At 47.4% G+C, this 16,604-nt stretch overlaps 1 pseudogene; it reads left to right on the top strand.

Moving 5' to 3' along the window:
- Window positions 1-16,604, top strand: part of LOC125366910 — a 51,124-nt pseudogene that overhangs the window by 32,813 nt on the left and 1,707 nt on the right.

Raw genomic sequence — 16,604 nt, forward strand, 5'->3', positions numbered from 1 at the left:
ATGAAAATGATACAGGAATCCTAGGATCCAAAGACAGCCCACATTTGGTACCTTGAACTGAATTCAATTAGGAATGGATCAACAAGGTCCTTGGGAAACTAAAGGGAGTTTTTGATATATCTAATGGCATATAGTCAAGAATAAAGTCTGAACCCAGACACTGGTAGCTTACACCTATAATTCTAGGAGGGTGAGATCTAGGATCAAGGTTCAAAGCCAGTCCAGGCAGCCAAACCCAAGATATTATTATCTCCAATTAGCCAGCAAAAGGCCAGAGTGGAGGTATGGCTTAAGTGGTAGAGTGCCAGACTTCAGAGGAAAAATCTAAAGGAGCGTGAGAGGAGATGATGAGGTTAATCCCCACTACCAGTGCCAAAAAAAAATTTAATGAGGTCTGAGGCTCACATCAGCACATAGAGCTTGCCTACTTATAAGGAAGAAAAAAAATGTAGTCAGGTTCCCTGGGTATTTTCTAGCTGGAGACAAATATATTCCAAGTATTTTTGTACAGTTGTCATTACAGATTGTTTACCCTCACAAAAGGATTAAACAATGACCATCAAATTTCAAGAAAAGCTTCTTTTAATATACATAGGGAACAGATTAACATTTGAGGAAACATAATTGGACATTGGTATTCTTTTTCAGTGAAGTGATGCACTATCTTAAAGTGGAGTCCTCTTCACACAGATTGATGTACTGGACAGGAAGTGGGGATGAACCTCGAATTGCACAAGCTGGGATGGATGGTAGCAGCAGGAAAGTACTCATTGGTCAAGGTCTTGGCTGGCCAACGAGCCTAGCTGGAGGATATTCTGGTCTGATGACCAGTTCCATTGTATTGGCTCTGCCAACCTGGATGGGACTGGTGTGCGTGTAAGTGTCCTGCTGGCCTTCGACTCGTGTACACTGTCCCGTGTCTCTTACAAAAACTGCCCCAGAAAGCTCGCCTTTGCCCTTGCAGGTGATATGGCTGGCACAGGCGAGGAGCCCGTTCACAGTGGCTGTGTTTGAAGACGAGGTCTTCTGGACTGAGCCAAAGGCAGGAATGGTAGGGCGCATGGAGAAGGTGATGGCCAGAAACAGGGCTATGCTCATCAAGCTATCTGAGCCACCCCATGGACTCAAGGTATGCAGGGCTTCCCAAGCCGTCCTGGCGTTCTCTCTGGAATGCACCGGGCAAGCTGCCTGCCAGCAGTAGCCACCCAATCTCCCTCAGAAGCAAGAGCTGAGCTGAGGATGTGGCTGAGTGGTGGAGGGGCGGGGGCTCCGTCAGCACCAGGGGACCCTGCGTTCAGTTCCCAGCACTGCAGAAGGAAAGCCACGTCCTGTGTTCAAGGTACTCGCTCCTTTCCTCCAGATCATGCACGCCTTGCTCCAGCCCTGCTCGCCCAGCCCTTGTCTGGATGCGGGCTGTTTCCACTTGTGCCTCCTGAGCCCACGAGCCCAGGGCCGCTGCTGCTGTCTGGTCGGCCTCCTGCTGGCAGATGATGGGGTCACCTGTGTCTCGCCCCAGGACTCTGCATTCATGCTTCTGGCCTTGTCCACCATTATCATGCAAGTACTGTTCTGGAACCTTCCTCATACTGTATGTCTGTGCTTGGTATATGTCCTGTTTCAGACTTCCAGTATTTGAATTTTCCATGGACAGCAGCGTATGCTAGGGGCTCTTTTCCTTGGCATGTTCTACAAATACAGTGACACATTTAGCATTTCCTCTGCGCTGGGTGCCACCGTAACTTCCATAAAGTATCCTGGCCATGCTAAAAGAACTAGCAACATCAATATTTTTTTAAATAAGTAAATGAAACCAGAGCTACTTTAAGTCTGGCAAGACATGCTCACACCCTAGAACACAGTGAAGTTAGGGCTCCTGAGGTGTGTTTGCCTTTGCTTGGTTGTACAAGTACCTAGCTGAGGAAATAAAGTCACTGCAAATACCAGTGGCTATGCTGGGTTTCAGGCTGGCATACATCAAAGTGTGTTTGTGAGGAAACTTGCTTTAAATTAATAGGCGGAAAAAAGGTACTAACAAGCAGATTACCCCCTTCTTTTACTATCTAGAAGACTTGTAAACTTTGGCATTTTAAAAAGGCAAACAAAAGTTTTTGATGCCAGATTGACTTCAGCATCAGTAAGGTATTAATTAATGGAGTCTCAGTTTAAAAAGAAGGCTTCGGTGGCTCACCTATAAACTCATTGCTAAGGAAGTAAGGTAAGAGGACCCTAGGTTTGAGACCAGCCAGGGCTACACAATGAGACATAGATAGATTGGTAGATAAATAGGTAGATACAGATGGATAAAATGCATATGGATATCTATACATATAGCTAGACATGTCTATCTTTAGCATTTTATTTATCTATCATCTATCTTCCTATGTAGACATATATGTATCATTTATTTTTTAATGGCTTTTTAAATTTTGTACTAAGATTTGAGCTCAGAGCCTCACACCTGCTAGTCCAGCAAGCATTCTCCCATGGAACTATGCCTCTAAATTTTTTGCAAGGCTAGCCTCAGACCAGGATTCTCCCTTCTCCACTGGGATCACAGAGAAACCCCACCAGGCCCAGCTTAGTTTTTGAAGGATCTTACTAGGTTTTGTCCACACCTGTCCTGAACATCCATCTTCTCATCCTTTTCTCCCATTCAGCTGGGATTATAGGCATCTACCACCGGTGATACACAGCGGAGGAGGGCTTTTTAACAGGGAGCAATTCTTGACAAAGATTTTGAGATTCTAGAAATTGCTACTGCTTAACGCTGCAGGAAGAGGGCAACACAACTGCTCTCTACTTCCAGATGATAGAATATCTGAAAAATCTGACCTTAAGATTCCAATACAGCAATACAAGACCAAGATGAAGAACTAGACTACGTTCAACCAGAGCCACTTACCTATTTTTTTTCCTATAGATCTATCTGGAAAGTATCAAAACTTCACCCCAACGAGCAACTCTGCTGCAGCACAGAACGCTCCCATTTACCAGTGTGAACCTGCTGGCGTCCCTGGATTATCTGGTCCAGGAAAAGGCTCTTTACCTGTCGGAGCTGAATAACGGTGCCGTCAGGCTCCTGAGACTCACGGACTCGGGGGCGCTTTTTTTTTTTTGCCAGTCCTAGGGCTTGAACTCAGGGCCTGAGTACTTTCTCTGGCTTCTTTTTGCTCAAGGCTAGCACTCTGCCACTTGAGCCACAGCGCCCCTTCTGGCCATTTTGTATATATGTGGTGCTGAGGAATCAAACCTAGGGCTTTGTGCGTAAGAGGCAAGCACTCTTGCCACTAGGCCATATCCCCAGCCCATCAGGGGCGCTTTCTTAGAGGAAAGTCTTGTCTCTGGAGGGGGTTGTGACTGACGTCGCTGTGGACTGGCTGAGTGGGAACATCTATTGGATTGACAGTGAGACTCCCTGCATCCACGTGGCTTCCCTCCAAGCCCAGTACCCCGGGGTGCTGCTAAGCGACCGCCTATACCAGCCCACCTCCATTGCGCTGCACCCGTCCTCCACGGTCATGTGCTTTGTGGGCACGGGTGCCCAGGTCGGGGGCAGGCCTGGCTCCAGCATTGAGTGCGCCTCCATGGATGGCGGCAGCAGGAGAGTGCTGTGGCGGAAATCCCAGGTGCCCGTAGGCCTGGCCTTCATGGATTCTGGAGCCCGGCTGTACTGGGCGGACACTGGTGCGCCACTGTTGTTCCTGCATCGGGGGAGGCCAGGAGAGAGAGAAGGTCAGCCCACTGCTCTCCAAACAGAGCTGCAGAGAGCACTGGGGTCTGTGCTTGCATTCTAAAACAATATGATCTTTCCCCGCCGTAAGTAGTGTCCTGAGAGCCCACGGAGACACGCCATGGCCCCTTTGGTGAAGCATAAAATTGAGAACTTAAGAAATACGCATGAACAAATCTGTGTTTCAATCACTTTTAGAGGGAGAGGAAGTTTGGGTGGGTTTCTTCCGCCCCTCCCCACCCATTAAATTGTCTCTTCAAAATGACTGCAGCTGACCTGGCTTTGGTGATGCTCGAATTCCTTCATGGGAGAGAAGCTCAGGCCAGAGTCCCAGGGCATCACGCCACTGACAAGCTAAGTGAAACTAGCGAACCCTCTCTTCCTAGGGCAAGGATTCATAGAGAGCATTCAGCCGGATGGCTCTGGACACAGAGTGGAGCACTGCGGAATTCAGGGCCTCAGCCTCTTCATGTGTGGTCAAGGCATGCTGTTCTGGACAACTGCGGATGACAGTGAGTCTGCAGCAGATAGCTATCTGACTGGACTGAACTTACACCTAGAAATCCCCTGCTGCTGCTGCTAGCACTAGCACTTGTCCTGGGCAATGTCCTGCTTTGGAGATATATATTCCTAACCTAAATAATAATGTGTAACCGTGATTTAGTCATGTGTGTGGAGCTTTAATTTATTCTGTGGCTCTTTTATGCCATTTGGATTTACACTCAGGGCCTCATGCCCACTGTGATATTTTATATTTTAAAATGTCTAGCTTTCATATGAAGCTCCCTGCTTTTCAGTTACCATGGCTGGGTGGCTCTCGGACAAAGTGCATGAGACAATGAACTTATAAGGAGAAAAGACTTATTTGGACTGGCCTCATACCTTCCGATCCAGTCACTTGGCCCCACTGAGGCTGAGCTCATGTTGGGGAGAGATGTCATGGTGGTAACGAGCGGTGAAGGAAGCTTTTCATATCTCATGGAGGCCAAGATCAAAAGGATAGGAAAGACAGGGGCCAAGATTCTTCCTTAGGGAGCCCGTATCTCTTTTTATGGCATACCACTAATGATCTCAGGTCTTTCCATGAGGCGCTAACTCCTAAATACCCTATCATCCTCCAGTAGTGCCTGGGGCTGAGGTTGATCCTTCAGTACATGAGCCTTTGGGGGTTATTTCCCAAATCCTAGCAATTGCTTAGTACAGAGCTGAGTTGACCAGTCATTGGAACTAAATGGTATGTCTACTCTGTCACTTAGTAGCTGTAGCACCTTGTCTATAAAATGCAGACATTACCTATCTTCGTTGAGTAAATGTATGTATGCAAAAGTACTAAATGGATCATAAAGCCTTCTAATGTAGCCTTTCTAATAGTTCAAAGGGACTATCCTAAATCACAGTGTTTTAGAACGTTATTATATACACATTAGATTTCTGTGCATAGATTTCTGATTACTGTCTAGACTTTATATTGTGGTTTAAATAAATTTATTCCTCTACATTTTCAAAAGCCAGTTCACTGGGCACATTACAATAACAAAAAAAAAACAACAAGTTTTTTAGATCTTATCCCAGAAATGCTAGTTTATTGGGTACGTGGTAAGAGTTTTCTTTCCCATCTACTTAACATCTCCTAGGAATTCTTGCTGCAGGTAAACCATCTCCAGAAATTTTGTCCTAATGAATCTAAAGACCATTGCTCCTTAAGTCCACGAACTGAATACCCTCATTGGGGTGGAAGGCACGGTGAATACTACAACATACTAACACGTGACTTTCTTAGGGAGGCAAATCTATAATGTGTTTTTGAATTTCTCTTGGAGCTTCTCAGAAATAAAATTTAGAAAAACATACATCTCTTCTGTAAAAATCTTGTTACTCAAGTGGAGTTTAGAAAAGATGAGTGGGAATATTTGTATTGAACAAGCTCCTTGCCTACAAATTAATTTTGGATAATGATTATGTACTGGCTTTTGTTTTAGCCCAGATCACTAAAGCTTGGTACAGTAAAGCAGATGCATTAGAAAAACAGTGGTTCCAAGTAGAACAGAAGATTGTGGACTTAAAAGTTTATAGCAAGTTTAGTCAAGAGGGCAAGTAAGCTCGCAATGGTGTTAACAATACTGAAGTCTACTGATTTGCCATGGAGGGGATATTCTACCATGCATTATCTCCTTGGAATATTTTTGAACTTCCCATTACATTCAAGTGTTTCTCTGGCAATTTCTTTAGATTCGCACAATCCTTTTGTGTTTATGTGGTTATATACAGACTGGTTGAAGTATATCATTAGCCCTATTACTAATCTGTCAGAAAAAATAGCATTGTAAGTACATCAGGAATTGTAGATAGATCAAGTGTGTTAGTCAGATATCTGTTGCTATACTAAATACTCAAGATACTTGACTTGTAAAGATAAAGGATTGATTTTGGCTCACAGCTTTAGATACTCTAGTCGGTGGCCAATGGATCTCAGTGCTTTGATCTCATTGGGCCTGTGGGGGGCAGCATGTCATAGCAGAGACATGTGGTAAAATGTGGGCTCACCTTATGACTGGGAAGCACAAGAGGAAGAGTGGCGTCCCATCCTCCCCTCCAAGGGCCTTCCCCAAGCCACCTGAAGGCCTCTCACTAGGCCACTTCTCGCAAACTGTTCTGCCACCTTATGGGAATGTCACCCTGGGACCATACTTTTGTCCAATGGACCTATGGGGGCCATTTATGATGCAAGCCAACACATGGGTTCATCATTGTTTTATTATTTTAGGCTGAATTACTACACAAATAGCAAAACTGGAATACTAGCTTGTTCTAAAGTGGCACCAGTCTCCATTCTACCCAATATCATTTGTATCTACCTTGGTGTTAGCTGATCCTTAAAATAGCAACTTCGGGATACTTAGATGTTTTTCTCCATCCTTTTCATGGCCATAATTGGAATCTTGAATTTAATTCTTGGGTATGTAATGATGGGCTTCATAAAGTAGTGGTAGATAAAAATCTGTTCTTTGATGAGATTTAATACTGACAACACAGCTCAATTAATTAACTATCCACACCTCCTTGCAAGATGAGCACCTTGGTCTTGAGACTAAGAAGCTGCTCCATTGCATTGTTTCTGAAAGTTGGATTTCAGCAAACGGCCTTAGTCATGTTTAGACTCCTTGCGTTGGCTTGGTGGGGAGAATGTACTTAGCACATTTCCGTGTGATAATCTGTCCTTCAAATGGTCTGATGCTTACTTCTATAGCCAGGAGTGTCCTTGTTAACTCTATGTGGCTTTTACCTCAAATGCCTGGAGTAGCTCTAGTGAGGTTAAAAAAAAAAAAAAAAAACCTCACTAGAAATTCAAGAGTGAGACACAAGTCTCGAATAATAATGCTAAAGTATAAATGGCTGACTCCACCACATTGTCAACAGGATAATAAACATCACAACCTTCATGTTTTCATCTAAAACATGTTTTATTTTCAAGGCCTTTCCAGTTCTGATAGAGGGTGGCTTTGTGTAAAAGGATTTGCATTATAATCTTGGACGAGTGAGAGATTCCCTCATTATTTCTTAAGCCGGTTCCTTGTCTAAATGTCTAACACCTTCCTCATCCTTGAAGAACCACTAGCTACTCAGGGCCTAGTTAACAGAGGAAAAAAAAAGTGGAAGAGCTATCAGATTTGGGGAGACATCTAGGTCAGGCAGCCCTAATAGTGTATTTGCAAAAAGTTTGCAGAAGGTTCTCCCCAAACCCAATCTAATCCCATATGTTTCGGGGTGTGGATGGGGGTCCACAGGTCACAACAGCTGCTCCAAAGACAATGGCGGATACAGCCATATTTGCCTGCCACACCCCGAGGGACAGACTTGCAAGTGCCCTTGTGGGTACTACTTGGCTAATGCTAACGAATGTGCCGAAGGTGTCCACTGCTCGGTGCCATCCCGGCCCTGCAAGGATGGGCAGAAATGCATCTTCACGGAGCAAGTGTGTGACGGTCATGCGGACTGTCTGGACGGGTCCGATGAAGCAGACTGTAAGTAACCTGAGCCTGAACCCCTGTGTGTGAGAGTGCACGCTGGTAGCAATAGCCCACTCCGTCCTTAACCAAAATGGTGTCTCCTGAGTCATTGTCTTGCTAGCGTAGATTCATTAAGCTACATAATACAAAATTGGTAATTATGGGTAAGTGGATATAAATTATTGTGGGTGTCTCTTGTGGAATTTAATGTTCCTTTGACTGTAGGATAGGCAGTAGGATTGTGAGCTCCAAGCAAATAGGCAGTTATATATATATATATATGTATATATGTATGTATATATGTATGTCTATATGAATATATGTATGTATATATGTACATGTATATTCTGAAAAGGCATTTGTTCAACCTAGATTAGATTTGGTTAATTTAAACTGAATAGCACAGTCACCAAACCTAAAGGAAGGAGTTTATGTAAACAATTTGCTTGGTTCCTTCTTTTAAAAAGGAAACAGCCTTCCTTCCTTCCTTCCTTCCTTCCTTCCTTCCTTCCTTCCTTCCTTCCTTCCTCTCTTTTTCTTTTTTCCTTCTTCCACTCTCTTTCTTTCGTTCTCCTTCCTTTCCTCTCTTACTTATTTATATTATCTTTACACAGTTGTACAGGAATTTCAATTTCGTGCGTCCGTTTATGAGTACAGTGAACCATAACCAGCGTCACTCCTGCCATTCTTCTCCCCATCTCTTCCACCCCCCACCCACACCATCAAGCGACCTCGTTCTACTTTCACAGTGGACAGGGCGCATTGTGACTAAACCCGTCCACCCAACCTCTCTCTTCAGTCCCCTCAATTGGCCTCTCCCCCGACAAAATGTGTTTCAGCTTCCTGGTACTCATTTTGTTTGTTGTTTATAGGAGTTATACCATTAAAATTCTCCCCTGCACATATCATACTTTAATCCATTTGTTTATGTATATATGGATATGGTCTTGAATATGCTCTCATGTATGTCTATAATTTAGAGCTATCTTCCATGTGTGAGAGAAAACATGCACCCTTTTTCTGATTTACTTCATTTAAGATAATTTTTTTAGGTCCATCCATTTACCTGAAAATGATATAGTAATTTTTTTCCTTTCTGGAAGAGTACAATTCTTGGACATCTAATCTCATTTTCTTAATCCACATATCTGTTATAAGACACTGAGCTAGAAACAGCACTTTCTGTCTCAGGTGTCTTTCAGGATTATTAAGGAACATAGAATATATATATATATATATATATATATATATATATATATATATATACACATATCTGTCATGCTAGTACTCAACATACTTTAAATACTAGCTTTAAATGGTTATCATAAAAACACTAAGACAAATAATATCCTTAGGAAAAGGGGTGGTCAGTCATCTCTAATCGCCATGATATCTAATTCTGCTGTAATACCCACCCTCTGGTTCTAGGCTACTTTAGTGGTATCAAAGCCCACAGTGGTAGAACTGAAGAGAGTATAGGCAGCTACTGAGACTGGTCATAGCCAGCAAAATATTTGGAAAAGGAATCTTACAATGATGAGCCACTCCTTGTCAATTCAAATTCACTCCCCCCTAAAATCTAATAGCTGGAAGACCGAAGAGTGATTACTCCTAGTGACCTTATCTTAAATAGGAAAGAAAATGGTATTTTTGGATTTGTCTTTTGTCTGAAGCACCCTGTGTCTCATTCTCTGCTTATGTGTGTCCCTTCTATCATTTCCAACAAATCTGAATCTGCATCTGTAATTTGTAGGCCTTGCTAGTCTTACAGCCCAATCAGACACAGAACACTGAAATAATTACAGATAAACCTTTCTAGTCCAGATATTTACTTCTTTGATATACCTTATAGATTATTTTAGAGTTCATCCTGATGATCTCAATTTCTTAAAGAACTTAATTTGTGACTTATAGAGCCATTATAATATATGCCTTGGTTTAAAAAAAAAACAGTGCATACTTTGATTTTGAAATGGATTGGATGGTCAGTAAAATACAGTGGTCCTGAAACCTACGCATTTGCCCTTAAAATATACAGTTATGTGTGTATAAACCTGTAATGCTCTTCCTGTTTGACCACAAATAATGATTGTGGTTGTAATTTCATAAACTCAAATCCCTTGGTTAAGATAATTGAAAGTCGTACTCTTCTGAAGGAGTTAACTGACGCCATATACCTTGTTGTATTTGCAGGTACAACCTATTCACCATCACTACCTAAAGTGCCAGAGGGTCTCCCACAGTCGCCTTAAACCAAATTTACCACATCTGCATACCCAGACCCAGAAGAAATGAGATACCCAGCCAGGAAAACCCTAACCTCCCTGAGGTCTGCGCGCCCGAGAAAGACCCCCAACACGAAGGGAAAGGGGGAATGTGTTCACCCCGAGGATGCACAGAGGGCAAAGCACGCACCCTGTAGCAGCGGCTTCTGCGGCGGGCAGGGCGTGTGCACACTGGAAGGGAATCTGAGACGATGCAGCTGCCGGATGAGTACGGAGGGCAGGTGTGCAAGGAGTCGGTGCGGGGACTAGTCTCTGGCTACGTGGCTCTTGCGGTCGCCATTGCCCTCTTCTCGTGGCCCTGGGCGCGCTGGTGCAATGCAGAAGAAAACGGAAATTGAAAAGGTGAGCCCCCAATCATCCGAGCCACGCCTGGTGCCCGCTGGCATCACCAGCCTCACACTGGCGGCGGCGGGCACCCTGGGCCTGGCAGCTGCCTCATGGTATGCACACTTCCTTGGGGACCACGCGGCGCTGCCTGCCCAGGCCAGCCCCGTGTATGTGTGTGTGTGTGTGTGTGTGTGTGTGTGTGTGCAGATGCCTGTGTGTGTATTTTGCTCTTCTCTTTGCCCAGATTGCTTGCATCTCCTTTCAGTTTCCTATTCAACGTTCACCTCTGTCCTGACCAGTTTTCCTAAGAGAACGGCCCTGTTCCTCAGTCCTTTCATCCGGCACCCTGCCCTTCTGTGCGTCATCTCTTGCACTAGGGGACAGTAGAGCCCCAGAGTGTTTCGTGTCCACAAAAGTGCAGGCAAAATGTCACCCATGGTGAGCAGCAGAGACCTATGCAACGGGGAAGAGGAGTGCTTTGGGAGCATGGCGTCCAGGGAGGACCAACCACCCCCCGTTCTCAGTGAGGCCCATGGAAGAGACAAGCCAGCGTCGAGAGCAGGCAGAGCGGTGCAGGGAGAGCTTCCTGCCAGGCTCCCTGGGCCTTGGCATCTTCCCGAAGTTGGAGCCCTGCTAGGAGGAGTCTGCAGATGACGCGGGGACACACAGGTCCTGCGCTGACTGGGAGGGTGACAATGGGTGGGATGGAGCCCCGTGGGTGGAGGCAAGAGAGCAGGGCTGTCCGCGGGGGTGGGCTTGCTCGCTGCTGGGTGCTGGGTGCTTGCTGGCGGGCCAGTGTCTCACCCACGCCGGAGACCCCGCCCGGAGTCTCCACCTCCAGCCCACTCCCAGTGTGCTCTGCAGAGATGACCCCACCACCCACACGGGCTTCCGGCTCCTTCAGGCTGTCTTTAGAGCAAAAAGAGGTTTCAAAAGGCACATTTCTTTAGATAGGGCAAAAAGATTGAGTTCTGACTTCTCGAGCTCCTAAGTGCTATCTTTCAAAGTGCTAGCTGAAATCTCTGATGATCCTTCTGCCTTCTGTCTCTTTTCCACATAACAAACCCCTGAAAACACCTAGGTATCAGGGGCTCAAGGTCACACTAACAGTCATCACCAGTTGGGACTAAGATTTCAGTGCACCAGAGGACCCCCTAAGACCTGCCAACATCAATGGGGGTTCAAAGCCAGCAGCAGTGTCCCCTGCCGGGAGCCACAGAGCAAATCAGTTTTAGGGCTCCAGACCCAGGGAGGCAGATTCCACATTTGCTGAGATCTGAGGATCTTGGTTCAAAGCCACCAGGGAAAGAAAGCCCATGAGACTGTCCAATTAATCAGCAAAAAGCCAGCAGTAGAGCTGCGCCTCAAGCAGTAAAACTCTACTCACGAAGAAAAAAGCTAGAGGACAGGGCCCAAGCCCTGCATTGAAGCCCCAGTACCAACACACACACACACACACACACACACACACACACACACACACACACACACGGTCAATCTGCCTGCGTATTAGAGCTACGTCCCAAAAAGAAAATAGGTGATTGTACTGCAGAATAGCAGGAGGCATGAACTGGTGTTACACCATCCACGGCACAAGCAGCAGGTACAGCTCAGTTATAACTTTCTTTCACAGCTCTTGATTGCTAGGACCTATTGCACTATTTGTAAGTCTGCAGTGTAGGTTTGGAAGGTGAGATTCAGCTCGGTTAAAGCACCCTAAAGTCAATGGCTTGGAATGAAAACCAATCCTATGGAGACTTGTCTCTCATGGAACACAGGGCTGCCAGCTGTGACTCTGAGCACCAGGGCAAGAAGTGGAAAAGATGTCTGCTCTCTCCTCAACTGGTGCTCCTAGTTTTTCTCTTTTGACAATAGACTTGGCTTGCATAGAAAAGCAACCAGGTATTGAAGTGGGGCCCCTTGGCTCTTTTCAGTAATCTTAGGCGAAGAAGTGCAAAGATCTGAGTGCCAGATTTCAGAAGCAGTGAGTGCCCAGACAGCCAGGAAATTACTGGTCATGAATGCTGGAACTCCCCAAGGTGGGACTGGAGATAAATAAGCTTTTGTGAGCATACAGAAAATGAGGTTTTAAAAGTTTTATTTATAATTAGCACGTGCAAAGATGAACTTCAACCAACTGTGACTAGCAGGCTCCCTTTTGTAGAAAGTATTCAATCGACTGCTTGCTGTGAGGTATCCATGAATGGAACAATACAGTGTTACTGTCTTCATTCTTTTGGTTCCTAGAAAAGAAACTGAATCCACCTTCATTTTCTCAACCAGATAGATGATTTTTAAAAAGTCAAATCCTCGAGGGTTTGTCCTCCTACCTCATTCTGTGTGTTCATAAGGAAATGTATATCCAAGTTAACCAAGGTGCTTCTTGTTTTTACAGAAGCCGCATGCCCCCGGGTGTGGACTGGCCTCCGAGTTGTAAAGTTGTAAGTTTCCTGAGTGACAGAGCAGAGCAAAGGCGGCCACAGCAGCAGCGTGGGATCCATGAGGATGACTGCAGGTTCTGGGCATTGGCTGTGTGCAGGCCTGGGCTTGGGCAGGCCGGTCCGGGTGCTCTCCGGGGGGTGCTCTCCTTTGTGCTCCGCCCCTTGAACCAGGACTCCTTGCCCGTCTTTCCGGCCGAGAAGCAAGGCTCGCAGGCTCCCTGCTGGGTCCGCCTTGGGGCCCGGATCCTCAGACTTCCCGCCCCTGGGTCCCGAGCCCCAGGCCATCGCCATCGGTGACCCTGGCATCTGCTCGGGCCTCACAGCAGGGACTGCGCTGGGTCCCTGTCCCGGCTCTCCCTCCGCTGCACCGCGGGGAGCAGGGAGCTTCGCCCAGCAGTCGGACAGGGGGCCTGCACGGGGGGGAGAGGACCTCGAGCCAGGCGCGGGCATGGCGGCCCAGGACCCGCTGCCCAGGGCCGGGAGTCTGGGACAGAGCCGGGTCCGGGAGGCCTGGGTCGGGGGACTGGGGTCGGGGGGCCAGGCCGGGCCGGGCCCCGTCTACAGGTCCTAGTCGCAGGGGAGGGGGGTTCGCCATCGCCCGCGCCGCAGGCCAGCGTGGTGTGGGAGAAGGCGCCCCTGGAGGCGGGTGCGCACAGTGGGCGCTCCCCGTCCAGCATGTCAGCGGGGTTGGTGTAGGCACAGGGCAGGGGCCCGGCATGGGGAAGCCCACGCAGGGGGCGCGGCACTGGCACGGGCGAGGGCCCGGGCCACTCCACCCACTCGGCGCACAGGCTGACGCGGCAAGGGCCGGCGGGGGGCGCCTTGCTGCTGCGGCATTGGGCTGCGCACCAGGGCGCCCAGCTCAGGAGCAGCAGGCAGCTGCCCAGGCAGCTGAGCACCAGGGCGTAGCCGGCCTGCGCGCAGACGGGGCTGGCCTGGGCGGGCAGCGCCGCGTGGTCCCCAAGCAAGTGTGTATATTACAAGGCGGCCGCCAGGCCCAGCGCGCCCGCCGCCGCCAACGCGAGGCCTGCAAGGCTGGCGGGCGCCAGGCGCGGCTAGGGCCAAGAGCAGCGCGGGCCCAGCGCGGCCAGCAGCAGCCCCCGCGCGGCGGCCGCCGGCGAGGCCCACATCAGCGCGCACCGCCCGCACTGGCCGCGCCTCCAGGTAGCCCCAGGCTTCGGGCTGCCCGCAGCAGCGCTTGCGGCAGCTTCCCTTGCAGCACAGGTCCCACAGGCCCTGGAACAGCACCACGTCGACCGGCTCCTCCAGGAAGCCCGCCAGCCGCCGCCAGCCTGGGGCAACCCTGTTCACCAGGCTGAGCAGCAGCCCTCAGGGCGAAAGCACCAGGCCCAGCGTCAGCGCCGCCAGCATCCGCATCCCACCCCCCTCCACCCCCCGCGCGTCCCTCGCGCCCCCAGACTGGCTGCCCTGACTGCCCCGCTCCACCGCTCTCACGGTCGCCATTCTCATAGCCTTGGGCGCGCTGGTGCACTGCAGAAGAAAGCGGAAATTGAAAAGGTGAGCCCCCACTCACATCCTCACAGGACAAGAGTATTCCAAAGCAGGCTTGTCACACGAGATTCGTTGGATTGGTGTCTAATGCCTCTTAAAACTGGGACTTCTGAGGCAGGATTTAGATGACGAGTCAGTCTCCCTGGTTAGATGACCTAGTAAGGAATGGGGGCACTCTTCCAGTGAGACCTCAGGCCTATGACAATATTGTGTGCGGTGTGAGCTTTCTGGGCGGAGGCAAAGCCTCAAGAAAGAAGCTCAGAGCTCCCCTCAGGTGAGAGAGCGCGTCCAGGGCCGGGAATGGGAGGAGAGGTCTGTTAGCATGAGCATTTGTTAGCGAGGAGAGCCATCACACAGGTCCAGAGATGGGACATCACACACAACATAATGCATTTCCTCAGAGAAGGCAAGATGTTTAAGACCAAGGCTACCAGCAGGATAGCTGTCTCTTGTAGGTTCTCTCCTTGCCTTGTAGATGGCCAGTTTCTCCTTTGCCTTCACATGTGTTCAAATCTCTTCCTCTTCCCAGCTTCTCTTTCTTCCTGCTGTTCCTCCTTCTTCTTTTCTTTATTCGTGGCACCAGTATGGGGGTTGGGAACGCAGAGCCTTGCATTTTTCCTTTGCTTTTGCACTGGAGGCTGGCGCTTTACCCCTTCAGCCATGCCTCCCTACTTTCCAATTACTTGAACATTAGAGTCTTGCAAATTTGTCTGCTCAGGCTGGCTTCGAACTGTGATTCTCCACTCTTGACTTTCTGGGTAGCATTACTGGCACTTGGCTTACCATAATGTATCAGGGCTCACATCTTTTAGAGACCCTGTAGTTGCAGTCTGACTTATATGGATGTGGCATGTCGAGAAGATATATTTCTCTACTTCTGGGGCTTCACAAACTAAAAGAAAGGCCAGGAGGATTGGCCTGTCTTTTCCTGAGTCACACTAGCTAGTAGTGAAGCGGTCAGCCCTGGGCTATGGTCGCATTCCTTCACGCCTCTTCTCCTGCTACATTCCCTGCTTTCCTAACTCAGTTGGGTCCAGCTACTACTTCCTTGTTCTTGGTCTTCTGTTACTTAGGTTTCCTCAACTGAGAAAGGAGACCATTTCTGAAGCTAACTAAATGCCTAGTAACAAATAGGAATCTACTCTAGTATTGCCCATTCCCGATTATTTGCTCTGATAGGAGATTATTAAAACAAGGCACAATTTCTATAACATTAACCTTTAATATGAGGTAAATTGACCTTTCGTAAGATACCCCGATCTCAGCTTCTGCCTTAGATGGCAACTTTTGCCTTTGTTTCTTTGATTTTTTAGGACATCAGCAAGAAATTTGAACCGTGATGAGGAAAATAAGCAAGAAGAAAAAGCTTTAGTGAATAGTGAGGTTTTCTTTAATGAAGCCTATGATGAACAGGTATGTTGAGGAAGTTGGGCAAATCTCTGTAAGGAAAATGAATTCTTGGATGCAGTTAAACAGTAACTCTATTGGAAAGTAGGTAATGTTTTCATTTTAACCTTGACTGTTTCTATTTTGTATATCGACCTACTGTGAGGCAACTCTTTCTTCAGGGTCTGGTTTGAAGAACTGAAGGCTAAATAGAGTGAGACATGTATGAAATGGAGATTTATCTACTAGAAGCAAGAACTTTGGCTTTTAGTACATGTCTTATAGGAGTTTCCAGGGTCTGAACCTTATGGGAGAGTAGGGTAGGCTTTTTTACCCTAAAATATTAGTCCTACTGTCATCTCTACAATTGTGTGTGTGTGCAAACACATGTGCGCATGCGTGCCAATACTGGGGTTTGAACTCAGGGCCTCAAGAGATTTTTCCACTCTCGGCTAGTGCGCAACCAAACTGAGCCGCACCTCCACTTCCAGTTGTTTTACTGGTCAAATTAAAGATAAGGGTCTCTCAGATTTGTCTGCCCAAGCCAGCTTCAAATCATTGGCACCGTCTCTGTATTTTTGTTTTGTTTTAAAATAATGTATATTCTCTAACTTCCACTCTTCTTTTCCACAGGACTTGCTAACTTCTTCACAAACGGACTGATGTTATGAGCAAGGAACTGAAACTGAACCCCCAATTAAATAAAAACAAAACCTGCTTATGCATTTTATTGTGTGCTCTTTTAACTTCCTTAACAGTTGGTGGTACATGGTAATTACTTGTCACTTTTTTAAATCGGACAAGTTTGTCTGGGCTTGTTAGTGAGTTTGGGAAAACTGAATATTCACAGAGGTGACCAGAGTGGTCTCCTCATAGCCTAGGTTAGGACTCAGCCACAGGGCTTTCTAATGCACGG

Source organism: Perognathus longimembris, chromosome 18, assembly GCF_023159225.1.
Source record: "Perognathus longimembris pacificus isolate PPM17 chromosome 18, ASM2315922v1, whole genome shotgun sequence".
In the NCBI taxonomy this organism is placed as follows: Eukaryota; Metazoa; Chordata; class Mammalia; order Rodentia; family Heteromyidae; genus Perognathus; species Perognathus longimembris.